The 21,760-nt window shown below is 47.8% G+C and overlaps 2 long non-coding RNA genes across 3 annotated transcripts; one reads left to right on the top strand and one right to left on the bottom strand.

Moving 5' to 3' along the window:
- Positions 1–465: 465 nt before the first annotated feature.
- LOC147369674 (uncharacterized) lies at positions 466–8,448 on the bottom strand. Its single transcript, XR_015167741.1, has 3 exons — positions 8,195–8,448; positions 3,823–3,893; positions 466–782 (listed from the first exon to the last, which is right to left on the bottom strand). It is a non-coding gene; the product is annotated as an uncharacterized LOC147369674 (long non-coding RNA).
- A 2,270-nt stretch (positions 8,449–10,718) lies between these two features.
- LOC147369673 (uncharacterized) lies at positions 10,719–14,058 on the top strand. 2 transcript variants are annotated; one of them, XR_015167740.1, is made up of 3 exons: positions 10,719–11,047; positions 13,010–13,223; positions 13,622–14,058. It is a non-coding gene; the product is annotated as an uncharacterized LOC147369673 (long non-coding RNA). The 2 variants fall into 2 exon arrangements; XR_015167739.1 differs by having other exon boundaries at positions 10,725–11,047; positions 13,619–14,058.
- The last annotated feature ends 7,702 nt before the right edge of the window (positions 14,059–21,760 follow it).

Below are 21,760 nucleotides of genomic sequence, written 5' to 3'. Positions count from 1 at the left end.
CTCTGTCTGACTCTATGCAGGAGGGTGACTTGGGTGTGTGTTTTTTAAAGATTGCAGTGGGGACTTCCCTGGTGGTCCAGTGGATAAGACTCTGTACTCCCAATGCAGGGGGCCTGGGTTTGATTCCTGGTCAGAGAACTAGAACCCACATGCCACAACTAAGACTTCTCATGCTATAACTAAACAGTCCACATGCCTCAATGAAGACTGACGATCCTTCGTGCTACAACTAAGACCCAGCACAGCCAAAAAAAAAAAAAGATTGCTATGACCAACACATAGAGGATGGATTTGTGGAGAACAAAACTGGATGTGAGGGTGTTGTAGTTGTGGAGAGGAGATTGGCAGGGAGAGAGTGAGTTAGGCTGGGGAATATTTGAATCAGCTATTCTTTTTTTTCTTTTAACATATATTTAAAATTTTTATTTGGATGTTCATTTATTTATTTATTTGGGTCTCCTTATTTATTTGGTCTTCTGCACTAGGTCATCATTGCTACTCGCAGCCTTTCTTTAGTTGTAGTGCTTGGGCTTCTCATTGTGGCAATGGCTTCTCTTCTTGCGGATCATGGGCTCTAGGGCACTCTAGGGCTTCAGTAGTTGTGGTATATGGGATCTAGAGCATGGGCTCAGTAGCTGTTGGCACACGGGCTTAGTTGCTCCATGGCATGTGGGATCTTCCCAAAACAGGGATTGAATTCATGCCTCCTGCATTGGCAGGCGGATTCTTAACCACTGGACCAACACGGAAGTCCTGAATCAGCTGTTCTTAACTTCATGTGTCTATCGAGAAAATGAAGAGAGCGAGAAGCACCTAACGTTTGCTGTAGAAAATTCTGAAGGTGTACAGACACATAACGTTTTCCGCCCAATTTTAGGATACGGGGTAAGCACATACCTGACCATCCTAGGCTTAGGAATGATTCCTCCAGGAAGAAATAGGGAACAGGACCAGGTAACTGATGGAATATAGTAAGTGAGGAAGAGGGAGGAGACTAATCTACATTCAGCTATTTAGCAAATATTTATTGAACAACTACTGTTGGAAATAAAACTGTCTCTACCCCAATAGAGCTTATAGTCTAAGGGGGAGACATAACCTAACAAATACATATAATTTGTTACATGTATTTTGTTATTTATATGTTTTTGTTATTTAACAAAAACAAACACATACAAATATATTGTTACAAGTGGTGAATAAGTGTAGAGAAGAAAGGGATAGAGTTTTTTTCTTATGGAAGAGGAGTATTTAAAAGCTATGCTGGAGTCATTCTGCCCAGGTTCAAACTCCTGCTTTGTCTCTTATTAACTAGGTGACCTTCGCTAAGTTATATAACTTCTTGGTGCCTCAGTTTCTTCACTCATAAGATAGAGGTAATTATAATTTCTACCTAATAGGGTTGCCATGAGGAGTAAATGAGTTCTAAGCAGAAACACACAGAAAAGTTCCAAGAATAGTACTGCACTTGTGTGTCCATTAGCCATTACCATGAAATAGTCCGACAGGATGACAGGATCTGTCTCTGCTTGGGGGTCAGGGAAGGAGTCCCTGAGGAAGTGATCTCTGTGAGGACCTCTGAACTATGTGCAGGGGAGAGTGGGGTAGGGGGAAGAATCCTAGGCAGAAGAAAGGACCTGTGCAAAGGGCCTGAGGCGAAAGGTACCACTGAGAGAAGAGGTGAGAAAATACCTTCGTGACAGGGCCCAGAGGGAGAGCAGGGGGACTGGGGAGTTTGGAAGGAGGGCAGAGGCAGATTCTGTATTGAGGCTCTTTCTCTTCATCCTCAGAGATTTAGGAAGCCACTGACAGTGTAGGTCCAAGAAGGACAGGACGACATTTGCATTTTATTGTGACCCCTGTAGGTAGAGAGTGGAATGGGGTGTATGTGTGTGTGTGAGTAGCTGCAAGATGACAGGTTAGGGTTAGGAGGGCAGGCAGGCATCCAGGGAGAATATCACAGGGGTGGTGCTGGTGGCAGTACAGGTGGAGGGCTGTGGAAAGTTCCAGGTATCAGGAAGTAAAATCATCATCGAGTTGTGTGGGAATGGAGGGGATGGAGAGTGAGTGTCAGGACGACCTCTGAGGTTTTCATGAAAACAGGCAGTGGTTTTTCACTGAGATGGGGAAAACTGAAGGTGAACTGGGAGGGGTTGCTGGGTGAGTGAGGATAAGAGGCTGTGGAGGGGGTCATGAAAAATCCAAGTTCCACTTTAGACGTGTTGAGCTTGAAAGACCTTTGGGACCCTGGAGGTAGATGTTGAATAGGCCTGGGTTTGGAAGCACATGAGGATGGGAAGTTTTCAGGAGACAGATGATCACATGGCTGTGGTTGAGAGAGGAGAAAGTGCCCCAGGATGGAGCTGTGAGGCACACCCACAGATTGCGGCTGTGAAAATGAGGGTGTACCTGCAGAGGCTGCGAAGGAGGGCCCAAGAGGTGGGAGAAAACCCAGGAGAGTGGGCATAGGGAAGGAAGCCAAGGGAAGGAAGCTGAGAGTTTCAGGCAAGTGGGAAGAGTCAAGGGGCAATGCTCTGAGATGTCAGAAGGATGAGGATGGGACCAGCAGCTTCAGTTATTGACAGACATGGGGACTATTGGTGGTGATTTTAAGGAATACTGTTTGTGCAAAGTGATGGAGAGGGTCAGATGGCAGCGATCTGATGAGTGAAGGAAGGGTGAGGGAGGCAATGGGTCTTTTGAGAAGTATTTGTGTGAAGGGGAGAAGAGAGATGTTGTGATGGGCTCCGTGTGTGTGTGTGTGTGTGTGTGTGTGTGTGTTAGGGGAGGGGAGGTGTGTTAGAAGGTGGAAGAGACCTGAGTTTGTTTTCAGGCTGATGGCAGATCAAGGGGAGAGATTAATTAAGGGTGTGGGAAAGAGGGGAGGCAACCAGTGAGCGATGTTCACAAGTGTGTGCGAGGGGATGGGATCAGGCGCGTAGATGGAAGGGCTGGTCTTGGAAAGAAGGAGGGATGACTTCTCTAGAACCAAAAGAGGGAACAAAGAGAGGATGGGTGCAGATGTAGATGTAGGTTTGTAGTGGGATGTTAAGGGAGATTTCATCTTCGGCTTCTATTTTTTCTGCAAAGTGGGAGGCAAGGTCTGCTGAGAGCTAGGGAGAGGTGGTGAGGCGTTTGGAGGAAGGAGGAGAGTGTGCCTTCAGAGGAGCAAACTTGCCCACAGAATTCCAAATGCCTGACAGTGTTGACAACCCCAGTGTGTCCTGTCCTGTTGGCAGGGGGATTTCCCCACTGCGGCTCACCTACCCACATACAAGCTGTGCCGGATGGGTGGAGAAAAGGGCATAGGGGTCTAGAATGTTGGCAAAAGAGATGCCTAACCTTTGGGCCCTGGCATCTAGGCTGGGCAATGTGGAAAGTGAAGACAGATGCAGTCCATTTTCAGGGAGAGAGTGGAAGCCTTCGTGGACTGGGCAACCACAAGGTCAATTACCAGGAGCCTGAGCTCAGAGGGGATTGGCAACTCAAATTGATGACTATGCCCTGGCCCCTGACTGGGTGGCTGGCGGAGCTACTCACTGAGATGGCAAACAGGGTGATGAACATGTAAATCATTAGGAAGATCAAAGTTTTTTTAACCCTTCCAAGAACCAGTTTCAGCCCCTTGGGGCATTATGGCCCCAGTTAAGAATGCCTGCCTTAGTAGAATGTAAACACCTTGAAGGCAAATTGGTGGTTCTCTTGTTGGCTGCATTATTCCCAGCCTTAATCCATAAATACTGGCCAGTGCAAGGGTGGGTATAGCCTGCCTCCTGAGGAAGAGGGGAGGGCAGAGCAGACGGGGCACATGTGAGTACAGACCTGGAAGCGGAAATGTGGGAGGCTTCTGGAAGTCAGTGGAGAAGAAACTGAGTCTTCTGTCCTTGGATGACCTTGGGAGAAATGGAGAATTGGTATTAAATTAAACAAAAACCAAACCAAGACAGTCTAATACCTTTTGTCTGGCAACAGGTTGTTTGTTTTTGTTTTGTTCCTAATAAAATTCATTTTAGGCACTTATGCTTTGTCCTTGGCTCCTGGGAGGCTGCCTCTTCTGTGGACAATTTCTTTATTTCCTTGATTTTCCAAATCATACCCTTCACTGAATTGCCTTGGGGGCCCAAGCATAAAATCAAAACATTAAACTGATAAAATATAACATGGCAACAATTAAGGCCGCAACAAACAAAACAGTGCATCAAAAAGAAAAAAAGAGAACAAATCAAAACACACACAAAACTGGCCTCAGAGCATTTTCTTCCACTTAGAAAAAGATGTCTTTCTTAGTGTTAGAAGCCAGAAGCTTCCAGGCCACTCAACTGTGAGTGACTCTTGGGTAGGGTAAGCCGTGCGCCTTGCTTATCTTAACTTCTTGAGCAGGGCACTCAGGAAATGAGTGCAGGAAGGAATGTTAACAGAAGGGAAGGAAGCTAAACAGGTAGGACTCTACTCCCTTATTTTCCCAGCAAAAGTGGCTCCTGAGTGGAGGTAGCTCAATATAAGGAAGGGGATCCTGGGCCAGGAGTCAGGAAACTGCTTTTTTTGACCTGGCACTGCTGTGTGACCTTGGGCTAGTCTCTTGCCCTCTCTGATCTTCAAATTTTCTTTTCTTCTTTGGAGAAACTGGACTAAAACCAACACAAACACTCTCCAGAGAGGCTCTCTTTGCCCCCAGCACCCAAAGTTGGCCCCCTTATCCACTGTGACCACGGGTTCTCCCTGGGCCAAGTCACTTGGGCCAGCTGGTTTCCCACAGCTTTCTTCTCTCTTCTAGGATGACAGTTTCTCTGTTTCTTTTTTCCTTCAGTCTCATTGGAGTTTTTAAAGGTTATAAAAGATTGAAAAGTTATTACTGAAGTAACAAGTCAAACAGTTTATAGATACATAAAGACTGAGTTAATCTTCTCTCTTTCATTCATTCCCAGCCCACTTCCTCCCATCTAAGTACTAATCAGGCCTGACCCTGCTTAACTTCTGAGATCAGACACGATCAGGCACATTTTGGGTGGTATGGCCATAGACCCATCCCATTTCCTGACACCCAAGTGAGGCCCTGTGGGGCTCCTGGGTACAAAGTCCCTTTTGTCTCCTGTTTCTTATAGACAAGACTCCAACTTCCATGACTTCCCCTGAGTTCCAAAGGGCAGATTTGAATGGCTGCCAATTAAGAGAGGCACAGCAAAGTTAAAGGGACCAGAGAATCTCATAAAGATTGGAGGCCACCTGAGATCAGATTAAGCCCTGCTCACACGTCAGAGACTTCACTTTTGAACCATTGGTATATCACCTTCATCACACCCTCCCAGGTTGGGGACTTCCCTGGCCATCCAGTGGTTAAAACTCTGTGCTTCAAATGCAGGGGGTGTGAATTTGATCCCTGGTCTGGGAACTACACATGCTTGATTGCACGGCCAAAAAAAAAAAAAAAAAAAATCTTCCTGGGTTGGGACACATAGTCTTTCAAGGCAGAAATCCATGTGTCTCCTTTTGCTTGGCAAAGCCATAAAGCTGTCCTTTTCTGCTTCACCCAAAGCTGTCTCTGAGATTTGATTCAGCACCAGTGTACAGAGAGGCTGAGCTTTCAGTAATATTCCCTATACTCAGCCCACTTCAACAGCTCAGGGGCCTGGCCTCATGTACTTCCTTGCAGACAGACACAGGCATCCTTGGCAAGGTTTCAGTTCCCTAGTCCACACTCTCTTTTTTATTTTACACAAGGGGGTCATGCTAAACACAAAAGTCCACAACTTGCTTTTTCAGTTAATAACATATCAGAGTTGTTTCTCCAGATGTTTGGCTCTGCCATGGACTTTTGAGTAATCGTAGCAGCTCACATTTGTAGAGTGGGTACCATGAGACTATGGGATGCACCATAGGAAGCATAGAGCTAGTTATCAGCCCTGTTTTTGTTGTTGTTTTATTCACTGTACAGCATGAAGGATCTTAGTTCTCTGACCAAGGAATGAACTGATACCCCTGCAGTGGAAGTGTGGAGTCCTAACCACTAGACCACCAATAAAGTCCCTAACAGCTCTCAGGTAAGAAAACTGAGGTTCAGTGAGGTCAAGGCCTCAGCCACACAGCCAGGGAGTGGCACGCCTTGGACAGGCTCTGGCTGCCAGAGTGCCCTAGCCAGCCCCCGGTGGGGCAATTGACAGAGGCAGGAGACAGCACGATACAGTTTAGTGCCTTCTAGTTGTTTGGCTAAGACAACGGTGCCACTCAAAACAGCCTAGTAAATACATCTGTACAGACTGGAGCTTCAATTTTTGTAGGATGGAATCAAAAGTGGGCCAGAGGAGATGCATGGGTTTATTTTAATAGCTAAAGCCAGATTAACTACCCAAAGGCTTGTAACAAACCACAGTCTCATCGGCATAATTTCTTCTTTATGTGATTTTCTTTCTCAGAGCTGAAAATGTCCTTGGAGAGCAAGGAACCCAGTTGTCTCTTCTTGCCCATAAAGGTACAAGCCCAGTGGTAGGGACTGACTTGGAGGGGTCCCCAGGGGAAAGGGGCAGAGGTAGGCCCCATCCCTCTTGTCTTGGACCACTGCTACACTGTTCTTCCCTCCAGGCAGTCTCTGCCCTCATGCTCTTCTCCTCTGTCACTCTCTTCTTGCCTGTCCTTTTATTTATCTTTTAAAACAATATTTATTTATTTGGCTGCACCAGGGATCTTAGATATGGCATGGGGGACCTAGTTCCCTGACTTGGGATTGAACACAGGCCCCTTGCACCGGGAGCACAGAATCTTAGCCACCAGACCATCAGGGAAGTCCCTCTTCTTTGTCTGCTCTTCACACCACATTTGGCATGACACTACTCCTCTGCTTACCAAATCTCCCCCAGATGAACCACTGACCATGGGATCCTATCACAGTTTTCTAATAGACATTCAAGCTCATCCCAGTCCATTCATCCTTCAAAGCCAAAGGCAAATGCCGCCTCCTCAGTGATGCCTTCCCAGACTATCCCAGCTTCTCATCTCAGCATCGTTAAATGCAGCTAGGCCTGCTCTCCAGGTGGCTCCGTCCAGGTGGAGCCACATTACACAAGGACCGGCCAGGAGGGGGCAGTGCACAACCAAAGGAAGGTCTCTCTAAAGGTCAAGGTCACCAGCGTGCCTGGAGCCCGTGCCACCCCCCCACTGTGGTGTGTACCCCTTAGTCTCTCCAGTGTGTATGCCTGTAGGAATATGAGGTTCCACCCGGTGGTGTGAACAGTGGCAAATGCCACCTCTCCCTGCGTCTCCCTGCATCTCTGTAAAACAACAGGGATGGACTGGTTTGATGTTTCTCAAAAGTGGAGAGAAATAAATGGACATTTAAAAATGGAAATCATTATGCATTTATTTTAAAGTGTATTAGACCAAAAAAATAACTAGCACATCAAACCTGTTATTTCACAGATATTATTGCTTAGAGTGGGGCTAAAGTAGGCATTCAAGTAAAAAAAAAAAAAACAGTGAGTCAATGCAAAAGAAAGTATCAATTAAATAATAGTACAGGTAGTAAGATGACGGTGAATGGCTACAATTGGAAAAACACTGGTCTGCCTCTGATCTTCTAGAATTCTGTGACTTGCAGGGACTCCTGTCCTCACTGGGGTGGAGGCAGGGAAGAAAGGAAGGAGCTGCTCTAGGAGCTGGGGTGCTGTGTCTTGGAGTGGAGGGACAGGAATTCGGCAGATGGGTCGTGTCCCCACCACCAGCCCTTCCTTTTCCCGTGGAGGGTAGGGTTCTTGCCCTCCTCCCCGCCTTCTTTCTCAGCTTCCCTGCAGTTACTAAGGAGTGGGAGGCTGCGAGGGGCTGTGTTCTGAGAGCTCATCTGCTCCCTCATTCTCACCCAGCACCCTGTTTGGCATAAACTATTCAGGGTGATGATTAACAAGGATGCAGGAAGGCACTGGGGATGGGGAGAAAAAGCAAGGTGGTGTGGTTAGCATTTGCTCACAGACGTGGATGTCCAACCTGGAATGACCATCTAAGGATTCCCAGACTTGCCCAGGCATCATCATCACTGGAAAATTCTTTAGAAAGACAATTCTAGGGCCCCACCTTAGGCAATTCTGATTACGGGGCCCCAGCATCTGTGTGTTACAAAGCTCCCCAGTCCCTGCTGAAGCTCCTAGGTTTACTTCTCCCTCAGTGTACCTGGGGAGACACCAAAGCTCAGAAAAGTTGTGTCACTTACCCAGAGTCACACAGCAACTCAGCAACATGTCCTGATGACTCCCAGCTCATTTCTCCCACTGAGTATCCCTTACTGAGTCTGGTCCACAGTCTGCAAAGAGAACGCCACTGGCAAACATAATTTTTTTGAGCATCCTTTGCCTCTGGGCTTCTTAAGGATTTTCCACAGAAAAGAACATGCTGTGTGAGCAGCCATCTGCTGAAAGGGCCGGAAGGGTTGGTGAGGGGTGGAGGAGGGTGGCAATGGAAGGGGTGGCTGGGAGATGTGGGTTTCTCTCTGCAGTTGCCAGCCTACACAATTAGCCTGCTGAGGGCAGGAGCCAATTCGGATGACGCCATCAATAGTTGGGTTTTCACATGGGATCCTGAAGGAGCAGAATTAGGAGCAGTGACTAGGATACATTTCAGATGGGATTTTCTAACAGTAATTAGTGACCTGGGAGACAGTTGACCCTGGAGCAACTTCCAGCTCCCTGCTTTTCTTTATTATAAAACATTTAACATGAAGAAATACAGGGCCAAATACATACCATGTTCCCAGGGACCTAGATTGTGAGGCATGACATCACAAATAAACCGGGGCTTCCCAGCCCATTTCCCCACCCCCGCCCACCGCTCCACCCTGGAGGGTCACCACTGCATTCCCTGAGGTTGCTGTGAATCACTCCTGTACATGTTTTCATATTTACGCTATGTATGTATATATTCATAAAACACATAAAGTTTTGCTTTGCAGATTTTTCAAGTTTTCGTAAATGATATAATATTGTACGTTGCCTTCTGCAACGTGTTTTCATTCAACATTTTGTTTGAAATTTATCCACGTTAATGTGCAGAGCTCTGCAGAGTACATTATCAGTGTTCTAATCCTTTTCACTCTAGGTACTACACTTTATTAATCTTTTCTTTGGTTGATGGGCATTTGTTTCCAGTTTTGCACGGTACAAACCACACGGCTATGGACATCCTAGAATCTGAAAGTCTGGCTAGTTTCTTCCATACCCCATCTAGGCTTAAGCTGCAATCATCAGACTTTGGAATTTATGTCAGTCTGAGAGGGGCCAAATGCCTCTCCTTTATATTTTTTAATTTGTATGTCTCTGATCATTGGAGCTGAAAGATTTTCATCGTTTTATGAGTCTTCTGGATTTCCTCTCCTGTGAATTGCCTTTGTATCCCGGGCTGTGTTTCCTTGGGTTGTTTGTGTTGTTCTTATTGATCTATCATGGCTCTAATCCTGGGTCGGCTGTTACTATCTTATGCCAGTCAGTGGCTTGTCTTTTCGCCTTATTTATGGAGTCCTGATGCACGAGGGTTTTACATTTTAATATAACCAGCAGCATCAGTCTCCTCCTCTGTGGTCTGGGCTTCTGTTGGCTGTAGAAGCTGAGCCTGTTTCTCCAGTGTAGCATCCCCTCAGGAGGCCTTGTGGTGGAGTGAGAGGTGGGTGGCTTTTCCAGCTGGGCCAACCTGGGCTGAATTCAGCCTGAGAGGTTTATGGGCTAGGTGAACTTGGGAGGAAGTTACTTTACCTCTGGGTTCCAGTTTCTTCACTTTTAAAATTGGGATGAAGGGGAATTCAATCCTAGAGAAAATCAACCCTGAATATTCACAGGACTGATGCTGAAGCTGAAGCTCCAAACTCTGGCCACCTGAAGTGAAGAGCCTACTCATTGGAAAAGATCCTGATGCTGGGAAAGATTTAAGGCAAGAGAAGGGAGTGACAGAGGATGAGATGGTTGGATGGCATCGCCGACTTAATGGGCATGAGTTTGAGCAAACTCTGGGAGATAGCGAAGGACAGGGAAGCCTGGCGTGCTGCAGTCCATGGGCTTGCAAAGAGTTGGATAATTTAGTGACTGAACAACAACAACTAGTGGTTAGGACTCGGTACTTCCACTGCCGCGCGCAGGGTTCAATCCCTGGTTGGGGAACTGAGATCCTGCAAGACTCACAGCGCAGCCAAAAAAAAAAAAAAAACCAAACTAGGGCTGAGGGCAGTCTCCAGTTCTCTGGGAGGTGGTGGGGAGGAGGGCAGTGGCACGAAGTACTGAGGCCCCCAAGGAGGACTCACTGAGAAAAGTCTCTGGAGAAGTTAACCCCTGAGACCCATCCAGTGTGTATTCCCCTGCCTTGTCTGGCCCAAAGGGATCAACACAGTCTCCTCCAATCTAAGTACTGGTACATCTCAGAGTGGGGCTGCACCTTTGGAGGAACTGGAACATGGGAATCCAGGTCTGCCACCCCTGGGTCCTGGACCATGCTCAGCAGCTCTGGAGGCAGGGACATGAGTGAGTGGCATTCCTGGTTCTGGCAGGAGAGGAGGGAGCACGCACACCACAGTGGCCAAAAGCGGCCCATTCAGCGTGACGGCAGACTTGGGAGAGCATCTGATGGTTCCAAGGGAAATATTTGTTGGGGAAAGAAAGGGGCACACAGGCCGGGTGACTTTCAGTCACATGTGACCACATGACGCCCACACAAACGGGTCTCTTGAGGCCAGAGCAGACAGGTTACCCCTGTTACCTCCATCCTGGGTACAGCACCCCGTGGGGGTGGGATCAAGCTGGGAGTGGGTGGGCAGAGCCCTCTCAGGTCAGCAGCCTCTTGGATGAGGCCACAGAGCTGTAGTCTGTTAACAAGGCCAGAAGATGCCTATTTATTCATCCTACTTACTGACCCCGAAGCACTACCACTGACACCATTACCACCATGGACGGAGGTTTCAGCCTGCTCAGATGACCAGAGCACTGGGGTGGCAGTCGGGAACACTTTTTACACTGAAACTGATTTCTGGAGTAGGCAGTACATACTCATGCAAAATTGTAAAGATGCAAAAAGGATGCAGAGAAAAGTAAGTCTCCCAGCTTCCCACCCCTCCCTTAGATTCCTAGGAGGAAGCAACATTACTGCTGAGTATATCCATATATGTATTTATGTGACATTGATAGTGGCACATTATACACACAGTGGTAAACCTTCTTTTTGTTTTCCTACCTTATCTTGTCTCTCCAAAATTCAGGACCTGGAATATAACAGGCAGGAGTGAACGTTCAAAGAATGGTGGATTAGTGAATGGGGGGTGGTGGATGAGTGAATGACATCCATCCAGGTTTAGGCCTCTCGTACTCGGTATTTTGAGACATATCCCTAACCTCGGGAGGTTTCCTCTTCCCTTGGCATGTTGCTTCAGGTGGAAAATTCAGGCCTTCTTGACCCTGGCACAGAGCCATAGTGGGGGAACTAAGTGAACAAGGCTGCTGAACAGCTTAATTGTCATTTCCACCAGCGGATGGTTACCAGGGAGACTCAAAGAATGCTAGAACTGGGAGGGCTTTTTCAGAGACATGGAGGCAGCCTGACAAAATCTCAGAATTGGGGTGGGTCATTCCACCAGTTCTGTATGACTTTTTAAATGTTCATTCCAGTGATAATCCAAAAGAATTAAAATTTATATTTTTGGACCATCTGATTGTCTGTCCAGTAATGTTGCATGGCCATGTGACTATACCCGTGTTGGTGTTTGTGTTTATGATTATATGAGCACTGGGAGAATCAAGGATTTCACAGCCCACTGAATAAAACAAGGATTTCATGTAGATCAAACTGAGCAGGTTCTTATATTCTGTGTCTGCAGAGCCCCACAGTCAAGATCCCTTGACATATTCTTAGGATCTTTAAAGGCATCTGGACGTTACTCTAGTACCAGAAACTTGGTGAAGAAAAGAGGACGCCAGGCAAGGGTTGGGAGCCTGGATGTGAGTCTTGTCTCTGCCTCTGATTGACCGGGTCACCTGGACTCTCCTGTCTCTCCTGTTTTAATTTCTCCATCAATAAAACAGGGATCAAAACGCCTTCCTCACAGGATATTACGAAGGCAAAATGAGAGAGTAAATGTGAAATTTCAGTATTTATGAATGTGTTCAGCCCTCTCATTTCATGAAGGAGGGAGATGAGGCGGGAGGAGGTGAAATGACTTTTTCAACATCAATTACTGGCGGAGCTAGGCCGGGAACCCAGGCTCCTAACCTCACCTGGTTCTCCTCCACTGCCCCGGGCACCGAGGCCATTAGCAGTGATGGTGTGATTCTAATTCTGGAAAGTGTAATAATAACATCTCAGAGGGGGTCTGCCACTGTTTGGGCAAACACACTATCTTTATTTTTATTTGTTAAAGAGATTGAATTAAGGAAACCAAAACAAATAAATGAGCACACTGAACTCCCCACAACCACCCTTCTCTTCCTGGAGCAAAAGCAAATTCTTCCTTAGGCAAAAGGTCAGACAGGAGACAGAATACCCAAACAAGCCCTGTAGTGCCTGACACTTTGATTTACCAGTTGGCTGCGGTGAAGGGCCACAGAGCTGGGTATGTGTTTCATTTTCAGCACCTGCTGCTCTGGGAGATGTGGTTTCAGGGTCAGGGTCATCCAGGGCAGGCTTTGAGCTTCAGAAGTCAGGGACCATGTCTGGTCAATGTTGTTTCCTTCAAGCTCAGCTCAGGGCTTTGCATACAGTGGGTGCTCAATCAATGTTGTGAGAAGGAAGGCACGTGTGGCTAGTATCACGTTCTTGTTGTTAAAGATTTGGAAGTATGGGACTTCCCTGGTGGTCCAGTGGTTAAGAATTCACCTTCCAATGCAGGGGACACCTGTTTGAGGGGCTTTCCTGGTGGCTCAGATGGTGAAGAATCTGTCTGCAATGCAGGAGACCTGGGTTCAATCCCTGAATCAGGAAAATTCCCTGGAGAAGGGAATGGCTACCCACTCCAGTCAGTATTCTTGAGCAACTAACACTTTCACTTTTTCCTTCACAGGGAACTAAGATCCCACATGCTGTGGAGCAGCTAAGCCCTAGCATCCCAACTAAAACTTGACACAGTCAAATAAATAAATATATTAAAAAAAAAAAAAGATTTAGAGGGCCCTCTCAGTGAAGACATGTCTCAAAACTCCCTGTTCAAAACCAGGAGGTCAGGAAGCAAAGGAGTCAGGGCGGAAATGGCCTGAATTTCAGGGACCCGGCAAGTGGTAAGCAAAGAGTGAGGCCCAGTCCAGAGGCTGAGGTCAGACACAACAGGATGATTGATTGATTGATTGGATTGAGTCTCTGTGCTGAGTATATTCCATATGTCAGGCTCTGGGCTGGATGCGAGGGATCCCCAGTGGAGAATATCTTACACCCCAGGAACCTCCAGTCTGCGGTGATGGGCACACAGTAGTGAAGATGAGTTTGGGCTCAAGGTCCTACTGTCCAGCACAGGGGACTCTTCTCAGTGTTTCATGGCAGCCTGGATGGGAGGGGAGTTTGGGGGAGAATGGATACCCGTATATGTATGGCTGAGCTCCTTTGAGTCCCTATCAAAACATTGTTAATTACCTATACTCCAATATAAATAAAAGTTTTTTTTTTTTTTTTTTTTAAGAAGAGTTTGGGCTTTGGAATCAAACAGACAAGAGCACAAACCACAGCTCCACAACATGTGACCTTGGACAAGCACCTTTACCTCTTCTCTACATGTTGGTTTCCCTCCTTGTAATATGGGATGGAGACTAGTAACTGCCTCCTCTCCTGGTAAATAAGATACAATCCAAAGGCACAGAGCACCTGGCCCAGAGAGATTGCTTCGTACCTGCTATCCAGCATGGCCATCTGATGGGGCCTGGACCTGGCTAAGTGTGGGCCCTGCTCCTCCCTCTGCCTGAGCCCCCAGCAGCTTCTCTGACCCAGCTGGAGGAAGAAGCTCTGATGGGCATCTCCTGTCCGTGCACATCAAGTTATTTCTAGTTGATTTGTTATTGTGGTTGTTGTGGTTGTTATTTCTACTAAGAACATTGAGCTATGAATAAACTGTGCATTTTTCTTGATGAATGTGGAAAAGAGATTCTCTAGGGTGTACATAATAATAATTATAATAATAAACAACTGGAAAAATAAGGGCATTGAATGCTCAGGATAAATGCCATGGAGCTGGAACCTGGTCCTGGAGGTGTTCTGAGAGGCCAGGTGTTACCCTGGTAGTTGCTGGGTCCTGGAGATTTGAGGGGGCAGTCCCCAGGGTAGGAGCTGGGGCAGCCAGTGCACAGGGCGTCACGTGGTCAAGGGATTGGGGAGAGACTCAGAGTAGTGGCTATTTATCAGTCAGTATTGGTTGGTTACCAATAGCAACATGGAATTATTTCAAAATTTTAATAATCAGTGGGGTCAGAATGGTAAGCATTGGTGAATAAATACCTGGGGGTATATATCTCTAAGAGTAGACTTGCTAGGTTGTAGAGAAAGTGAATGTTCAACTTTATAAAATGTAATAACAGATCATTTTCCAAATCACTTATCCCCACAGACATTTCCTCTAGCAGAAAGCATCAGGTTGATCCCCATCCTTGCCAACATTTGGCATTGTCGGGTTCCTTTTTTTTTTGCCAATCTAGTGGATGTAAAATTATATCTCATACGTCTTAATTTGTATTTTTCTGAATCCTAATAAGGATAAATATCTTTTCATGTTTACGGGCCAGAGTTATTTGCTTAAAGGACCTGGGTCTCTGACACCACAGAGAACATTCTGCTCCCTGTCTTGATCAACAGCCAGGTGGAACAGTAAGAGTACTGGGTGGCAAGCCAGGAGACCTGGGTTCCAGCCTCAGTATGGTCACACATCCACTCTGTGACCTTAGGCAAAGTAGTTGCCTTTTCTGAGCCTCAATTTTACCATCAGCCATGTTGCTGCTGCTGCTAAGTCGCTTCAGTTGTGTCTGACTCTGAGCAGCTCCATAGACGGCAGCCCATCAGGCTTTCCCGTCCCCGGGATTCTCCAGGCAAGAACACTGGAGTGAGTTGCCATTTCCTTCTCCAATGCATGAAAGTGAAAAGTGAAAGTGAAGTCGCTCAGTCATGTCTGACTCTTAGCGACCCCATGGACTGCAGCCTAACAGGCTCCTCCATCCATGGGATTTTTCAGGCAAGAGTACCAGAGTGGGGTGTCATTGCCTTCTCTGCAGCCATGTTGGGGAGACCCTTATTCTGCTCACAGTTTGGGCAACTAATAGATCAAGTGAGATAATCGAAGTAAATATGCTTTGGGGACTGAAAAATCCTGCACCAGGCAGGGATACATATGCATTCCCTCTTTGAAGATGGTTTAAGAAGGCTGCGAAGCCCAGCAGGGCAGGAGCAACCAGCCAGCCTCCTGGAAGCAGAGAGCACCAGCTCCAAGGCTTGAATGAATGCGTCCTTCCTTCTTCTTGCCTCCACCCCACCCCAGGCACCTCTCTACCCCCATCAAGCAGAGAAGAAACAAATCCCTTCAATTCCCAGCACTAACATGCCTTAGGTACCCCAAGGGGCTTTGGGAACCCAAACTTACGCTCAGGCTGCTCAAATGTGAAGACTGTGGGCCCTCTGGGGTCTGGTGCTAACCTGGGAGGGTTGCTGAACCGGCTGCTGGGCCATCAGGTGGCCACGGACTTGGCTGAGCAGGCTGAGACACAGACGCAGACACACCCCTGCGTCTCACCCTGAGGGTCATGGCTCTTTCTTGTGCTCCTTCTGGCCTCACATCCTTCACCTGTTCAACAGCAGGAGGGTCAGCCTAGGCAGGCATGTCTCAAAGTGTGTGCTATGGAATACCAGCTATCATATGCAATTACTTGCCCAGTAATGCCTGACTCTTTGCAACCCCATGGGCTGTAGCCCACCATCATGGACTGTGGTTAATGAGGGGAGGAAAGATTCTGTGGTGAATGGAGCATTGAGTTCAGTTATTTTTGCAGCTAACAACATTTGGTGAACGTAGCAGGCACTGGGTTCAGCACTTTACAAACATTTTCTCATTGACCTCTTACAATTACTCTGAGGCCCTATGGCTGGCTGCATTTTACAGATGAGGAAACGAAGGCTTGGCAAGGTTAGATTTACCCAAGTTCTCTCAACTGTTAAGCGGCAGAGTCATGATTCAAACCCAGGTGGCCCATGTCCAGATCTCTTGTTCTCAATCAGGTTGAATTAACAGGGTATGGTGATGGGTGACATTGTTGGGGGAGAAAGGGGAAGGAAGAATTCACATGCCCCCCTCCTTTTTTTTTTTATTCAACTCAGTGTCATATAGTGTCCTGGTGGGTGGTGGAGAAATACAATGAAAACAAAAAACAAAAAACAAACCACCCACTCTACCCCTTAGAACTTCAGACAAGGAGGAAGATTTAGCAAAGCATGAAGCATGCTGACTTGGGTATGGGGAAACAAGTCTTCCTGAAGTGGTCTCTTTTTAAGCCAAGACTTAAGGGACCATTAAACATGGGAAGAGGGCAGGAGAAATGGCGTGTGCAAAGACCAGGAGCTGAGGTAGAGCATGGAGATTCAAAGACACGGTGGACTGAAGGGGCATGGGTCTGGGAGATGAGAGCCTGGATGTCAGCAGAGGGCAGTCACTCGAGGTCTTGACTCTGAGGCTTCTAGATTGGGACTGGGACAAGGGAGGGGAGAGAATTTGAGGAAATCCTGGGGGAACAGTGGTCTGCTGGCTGGAGCTAGGAACATGGGTGAGGGCAAAGGAAGTGGTGGTAATGAGCTTGGTTTTGGTCTCCCGAGTGCTGAGAGGGGGGTCACCGTTAAGGTCTTTTCCACTGCTGACCTTCTCAACTTCCCTGGAAGGAAGGAACATCTCCCTGCGGCCCCTCCACCCCCAAATATTCTGGGCAGGAAGGAGCGGGATCTGTTTTGTCAACGCAGCTTGCAATAAAGAGTCTCATTCAGGGAGGCAAACAGCTGCTTGACTATTAATAGGCAGGGCCTCAGCCGCAGCCTGCTGGGAGGGCTCGGCATGCAGTTCTGGAAAGGTGAATCTCTTCCATCTGCCTGTCTGGAGTTTGCACCCCATGGTGGAACAATAGGCCGGGTGCTCATTTCTCGGAAGGTCAGTCACCCTCAGATTTGGCTAGGGCAGCTCCAACACATGTGGCCAGGCCCTGCTGGGATGCTGACCCTCCCCCTGCTTCATGTTGGATGCAGCCGGAGGGAGAGGGAGCCCCGAGAACCTGGAGCTGGCCCGAGAAACAGACATCCATGTGGAAGGGGGAATGTCTGGTTGGGGTCTCCACCGATGCTCTTGTGGCAGTTCAGGCACCCGTCCTGGAGGGGGTTGTGGAGAAATCAGACTGGGGGCAGCTGGAAGGGAAGGGGGGTGTCAGCCTAGAAACAAGAGAAGTGATGAGGGGATTTCCCTGGTGGTCCAGTGGCTAAGACTCCATGCTCCCAGTGTAGGGGGCCCAGATTTGAATCCTGGTCAGGGAACTAGATCCCATATGCCCAAAGTACGAATACACATGCCACGACCAAAGATTCCTCAGGCTGCAACAAAGATCGAAGATCTGGCATGCCGCGGCTAAGATTGGTGCAGCCAAATAAATACATTTTTTAAAAGTTTAAGAAAAAGAATTAAAAGAGAGGGAGAAAGAGAGAACCAATGAAAGGAACTGGAGGATACAGGAGGTGGAGGTTGAGCCAGGGGTCAGAGTGAGCCCACGCTTAGGGCATCTCTTGTCATGATCTGGGCCAGGGTTCAGAGGAGTCTGGAAGTCCAGACCTCAGAAGGTGAGGCCCAGAGAAGGCCACAGGTCCCTTCTGGCTGTCACCATCGTAACACATGACCTCATGTGCAGCCAGCCAGGTTGCCTCTCCGAATGAGCCTATGAAGAGGGTGGCTGGGAGCGAGCTAATGGAAACCCGAAGGGCATCCTGGGCCACACAGAGGCCAAGTCCTGCCGTGTGAGCAGCCCCATGGCGCCGGCTTGAGCGGGCACAGGCCTCACAGGCTGGCTTTGTTCCCACTCTCTCAGGTGGCTGCTTCAGGTGGTGGCCACTTCAAAGAAGCCCCATTTAAAAGCAGGGCCTCGCCTCAAGTTTCCTAAGGGTCTTGTCTGGGCTAATGAGATCATTAAGAGGCTCCTTGTTAAATGGGTTTAAATAGGGTTTGCCTGTACGGCCTCTGGCTGAGCCCTGCACTCTGGGTGCAGTTGTTTTAAAAAATTTTTTTTAGTTAATTTTAACATATGTGCATTTCTATCTGTGGACATACTTAGCAATGAGCTTGAAAGTGTAGGCTCTGGCCTTGGACTGCTGGGGTTGCACCCTGGCCCCTCACTTTCTGGTAGTGTGACCTCAGTCCAGTGACCTACCTACCTTCAGGGGCTAGGTTTCCCCATTCGTAAAGGGGGCTGGTAGCTGTACTGCTGAATCATACTGCAGAACCATCCGCTGACTCCCTGTTGCCCCCAGGAGAGTGACAGGCTCCTTAGAGTGGTCAAACTTTCACGGCTTGTGCAGCACACCCCTTCCTCACTCTCCTCGTGGGAGCCACATGGACCAGCCCTCACCTGTGCTGTTCCCCATCGTGAAAGTTTCTTTGCCTTCATCCTTCCCTGCCTCACCTTCCTGCTCCTTGAAGTCCCCACTAAAGGTCTGCTTTGGTCACTCACCAATTCTGTGTGTCCCCCAGGATGGGGCCCACTGCCTTGTACTGAAACGCCCGGCCATCTGGGTGGTTTCTTCCCTAGGCTGTAAGCTCCATAAAGGCAGGGACTCAGCCATGCTCCTCATGGCATCTTCAGGGCCCAGAGCTGCACATGATAGTTTCTTAAATAGCCTCTGTCCTGTATTTGCAGTTCATTTAAAGGCTAAGGCTGCCTCTGGGTCTCCTGTCATTGGCTGCTTCTTGAAGTTGCCCCATGTCTTCTCACTGGCCTTGACTCAACCCCGCTGTAGTGAAGCCTGTGTCAGGTATAAGGCACAGGGTGGGGTCCTGGCAGCCAGGCCTCCTGCATGCGGCTGTCATTCTTTCATCACCTACCCGAACTCCAACCTCTTGGTTAGGCCTATCGGCTCTGCTGGGCCTTCCCCTAAGGATAGCATGCAGATTTCCAGAGCATTCTGAATCTTAGTACTTTCCCCCCTCGGAACCCCACAACACTGGTGTCTAGATTGATAGGAAGGTCCATGTGGAGGGTGCCTGGCTCCAAGTGGGAGCTCTCAGGCTGTCTGGCTAGCACAGCAAGAGTGAAGTCAGGATCCTTACTGAGGGGAAATAGCATTTCTCAAGTCAAAGAGGTGAGCAAAGCACAGATAAATGGGAAGCAGAGTAAGAAAACTAAAGTTGGGAGTGGGACAATCAAGAGACAGCCAGGGCCAGCTTGGAGGACTGAGTGGAGTCTGGTGGCTCAGGACCAAGGACATGAGCAGAGTGAACCCACTTTTATCTAATTTGTGCTGCTGGGGAGAGTTGGGTGGCTTACAGGGGCCACTCAGGCTAAATGCTTATCTTCCCACTAAACCAGGAGGTCCTCAAGGAAACAGACCATGTACTCTTCACATCTCTATCCCCAGGATTGCAGAATGAATCCCAAATCCTTTCAAGCAGTCAGCATTTAACAGAAGAGTTCTCTTTCCTGGGCACGTGAAATTGATGATACCGCTCCTCTGGTAAAAATAGATGTAATTTGTTGAGCTCTTACCATGTACCAGGCGCGATGCTGAGTCCTTCACATCCATCATCTCCAATGCTGTCAGGTCCATGAGAGCAGGAACTGAGCCTGTATTATCTCACCACTGCATCCCCAGGGCCTAGCACAAGCCTGACACAGAGTTGATGCCAAATATATATTTGTCGAATGAAGGAAATACTTCTTATAACCTGTATTTTACAGATAAGAAGCTGAATCTCAAACAAGCTGAGTAACTACGGTTACTCAGCTAAGTGAGATGGGGAAGTTAGGATTTGCATTTAGGTTTGTCTGACTGCAAAGTTCACAGGCTTAGCCATGCTTGGCAGTCACAGCTGTTATCTGAGACCTCGCCAGCAAAGTGTGGCCTGAGAACCAGCATCAGTGGCATCACCTGGTAGCTTAATGGAATTGCAGAATCTCAGCTGCACCCTAGGTCTATTGAATCAGAATCTTCATTGTAACAAGGTACCCAGGCGGCTCAGATACACACTGAAGTGTGAGAAGCCTGTTCTCAGCGGTACATACTTCTTCCCTCCTCCCCAGCCAATCCACCCCCACAGCCACTCAGGGGGTCTACGCCCTTGATTGCCATACAGCCTCAATCAAACTGCACTTGGCCACTGGGTCCTTTGTCCTTTGCCACGAGACTGCTGGGTGTAATTGTAGCACTGGCAGCTTTGGCCATGACTTTTAAAATGATTACCACTGAAGGATCAAAAGCATATTTTCACCTTTTAAATCTTGTATGCCCATCAAGATTCTAGCACCTGGAGGTCCATGTTCATGAAAATGGAAAAAGAGTTTTTCAACTGGTGGTCTTGCCTCTGAACAGGGGGTCTCGTCTGGACAAGGGCCCTTCTTGATACTCCGCTGTTCTATATCCAATCACAGAGGTTGTAGATTTTCAATCCAGTCTCTGTTTATTATGAAGACAATTTAATCCAATAATTATGTTCATAAACAATTCCCCAGTGATTTAAGAGGCTCTGCTCACTTATGTTTTGAAGCTTGTGAGTTTGGTCTTTCAAAACAGCTTACAGAATTGCTTTGTCTAACAAAAGGAACAAGAGAAGAGGGCTCATGGCTTACTTCACCCAGGCTCCCCACTCCCTTCTCTCTCTGGCCCCTCAGGTCCCAAGCCATTGTCCCTGATGCGTCTCTAGCCTCTCCAATAAGTCCTGTGCTGCTCTTGTTCCAGAATTCAATGTAGGGATTTTCTCTAGAGTCATCTGCCTTCTGCTTATAGGCTTATCTAAATCAAGTTCTTATCCTCTGGTCTGTCAAATGAACTAGGAGGCCCTTGATCACCAAGAAACTGTATGTGAGGACTTCCCTGGTGGCCCAGTGATTAAGACTCCACTCCGCCCCCGCCCCCCACCCCGAAATACATGGGGCACACGTTCGACCCCTGGTCAGGGAACTAGATCCCACACGCCACAGCTAAAAATCCCACACACCCCAGTGAAGAGTCCACATACTGTAGCTGAGACCAGGTGCAGCCAAACTCAGTTTTTAAAACAAGAAATTGTATATGAAATTTGGTGCTGGTATGCATTTTCACAGGGGAATAGTCAGTACTTTTCTCAGATTCTCAGTGGGGTTTGTGGCTTCCAGGAGATCACTGGTCTCTCTGTCTCTGGACTTTCAGGACCCGAGTCTGTTTCTCTCCTTGTCCTCAAGTGAGTTGGAGTTTATTTTATTGTAAAACTGCAAGTCTCACGTGAGTCAGGACTAGAGCCTATGCCATTCACATCAGAGGTTCTACCTTTTAACGTATGAAACCCTTTCGCAAAGTGTCTTTTTCTCCTTACTCCAACACATGTGAGAGGAGTTGTAGCTTCATGTGTTTAGTTTGCAGATAATTCCTGATGCACTGATGACTTCCCAGACCTCTTAAAAAACAAAACAAAACAAAACCACTCTGCTCTCCTCCCCATCCTCCCCACCAAGGAATCTGTAGCTCACAGGTTGGAACTTTGGTTATAGACAATAAGAAAGGAAAGAGTCTTAGTTATTATCAAGTCTAATTCCCCCCATTTCACAGATAAGGACACTAAGGGTACTAAGAG

Source organism: Bos grunniens, chromosome 7, assembly GCF_055505025.1.
Source record: "Bos grunniens cultivar Pamir isolate PY7600 chromosome 7, Bosgru_T2T1.0, whole genome shotgun sequence".
NCBI classification, from domain to species: Eukaryota; Metazoa; Chordata; class Mammalia; order Artiodactyla; family Bovidae; genus Bos; species Bos grunniens.
The sequence above is the reverse complement of the archived record's forward strand: the minus strand, read 5'-3'. Positions and strand labels throughout refer to the sequence as shown.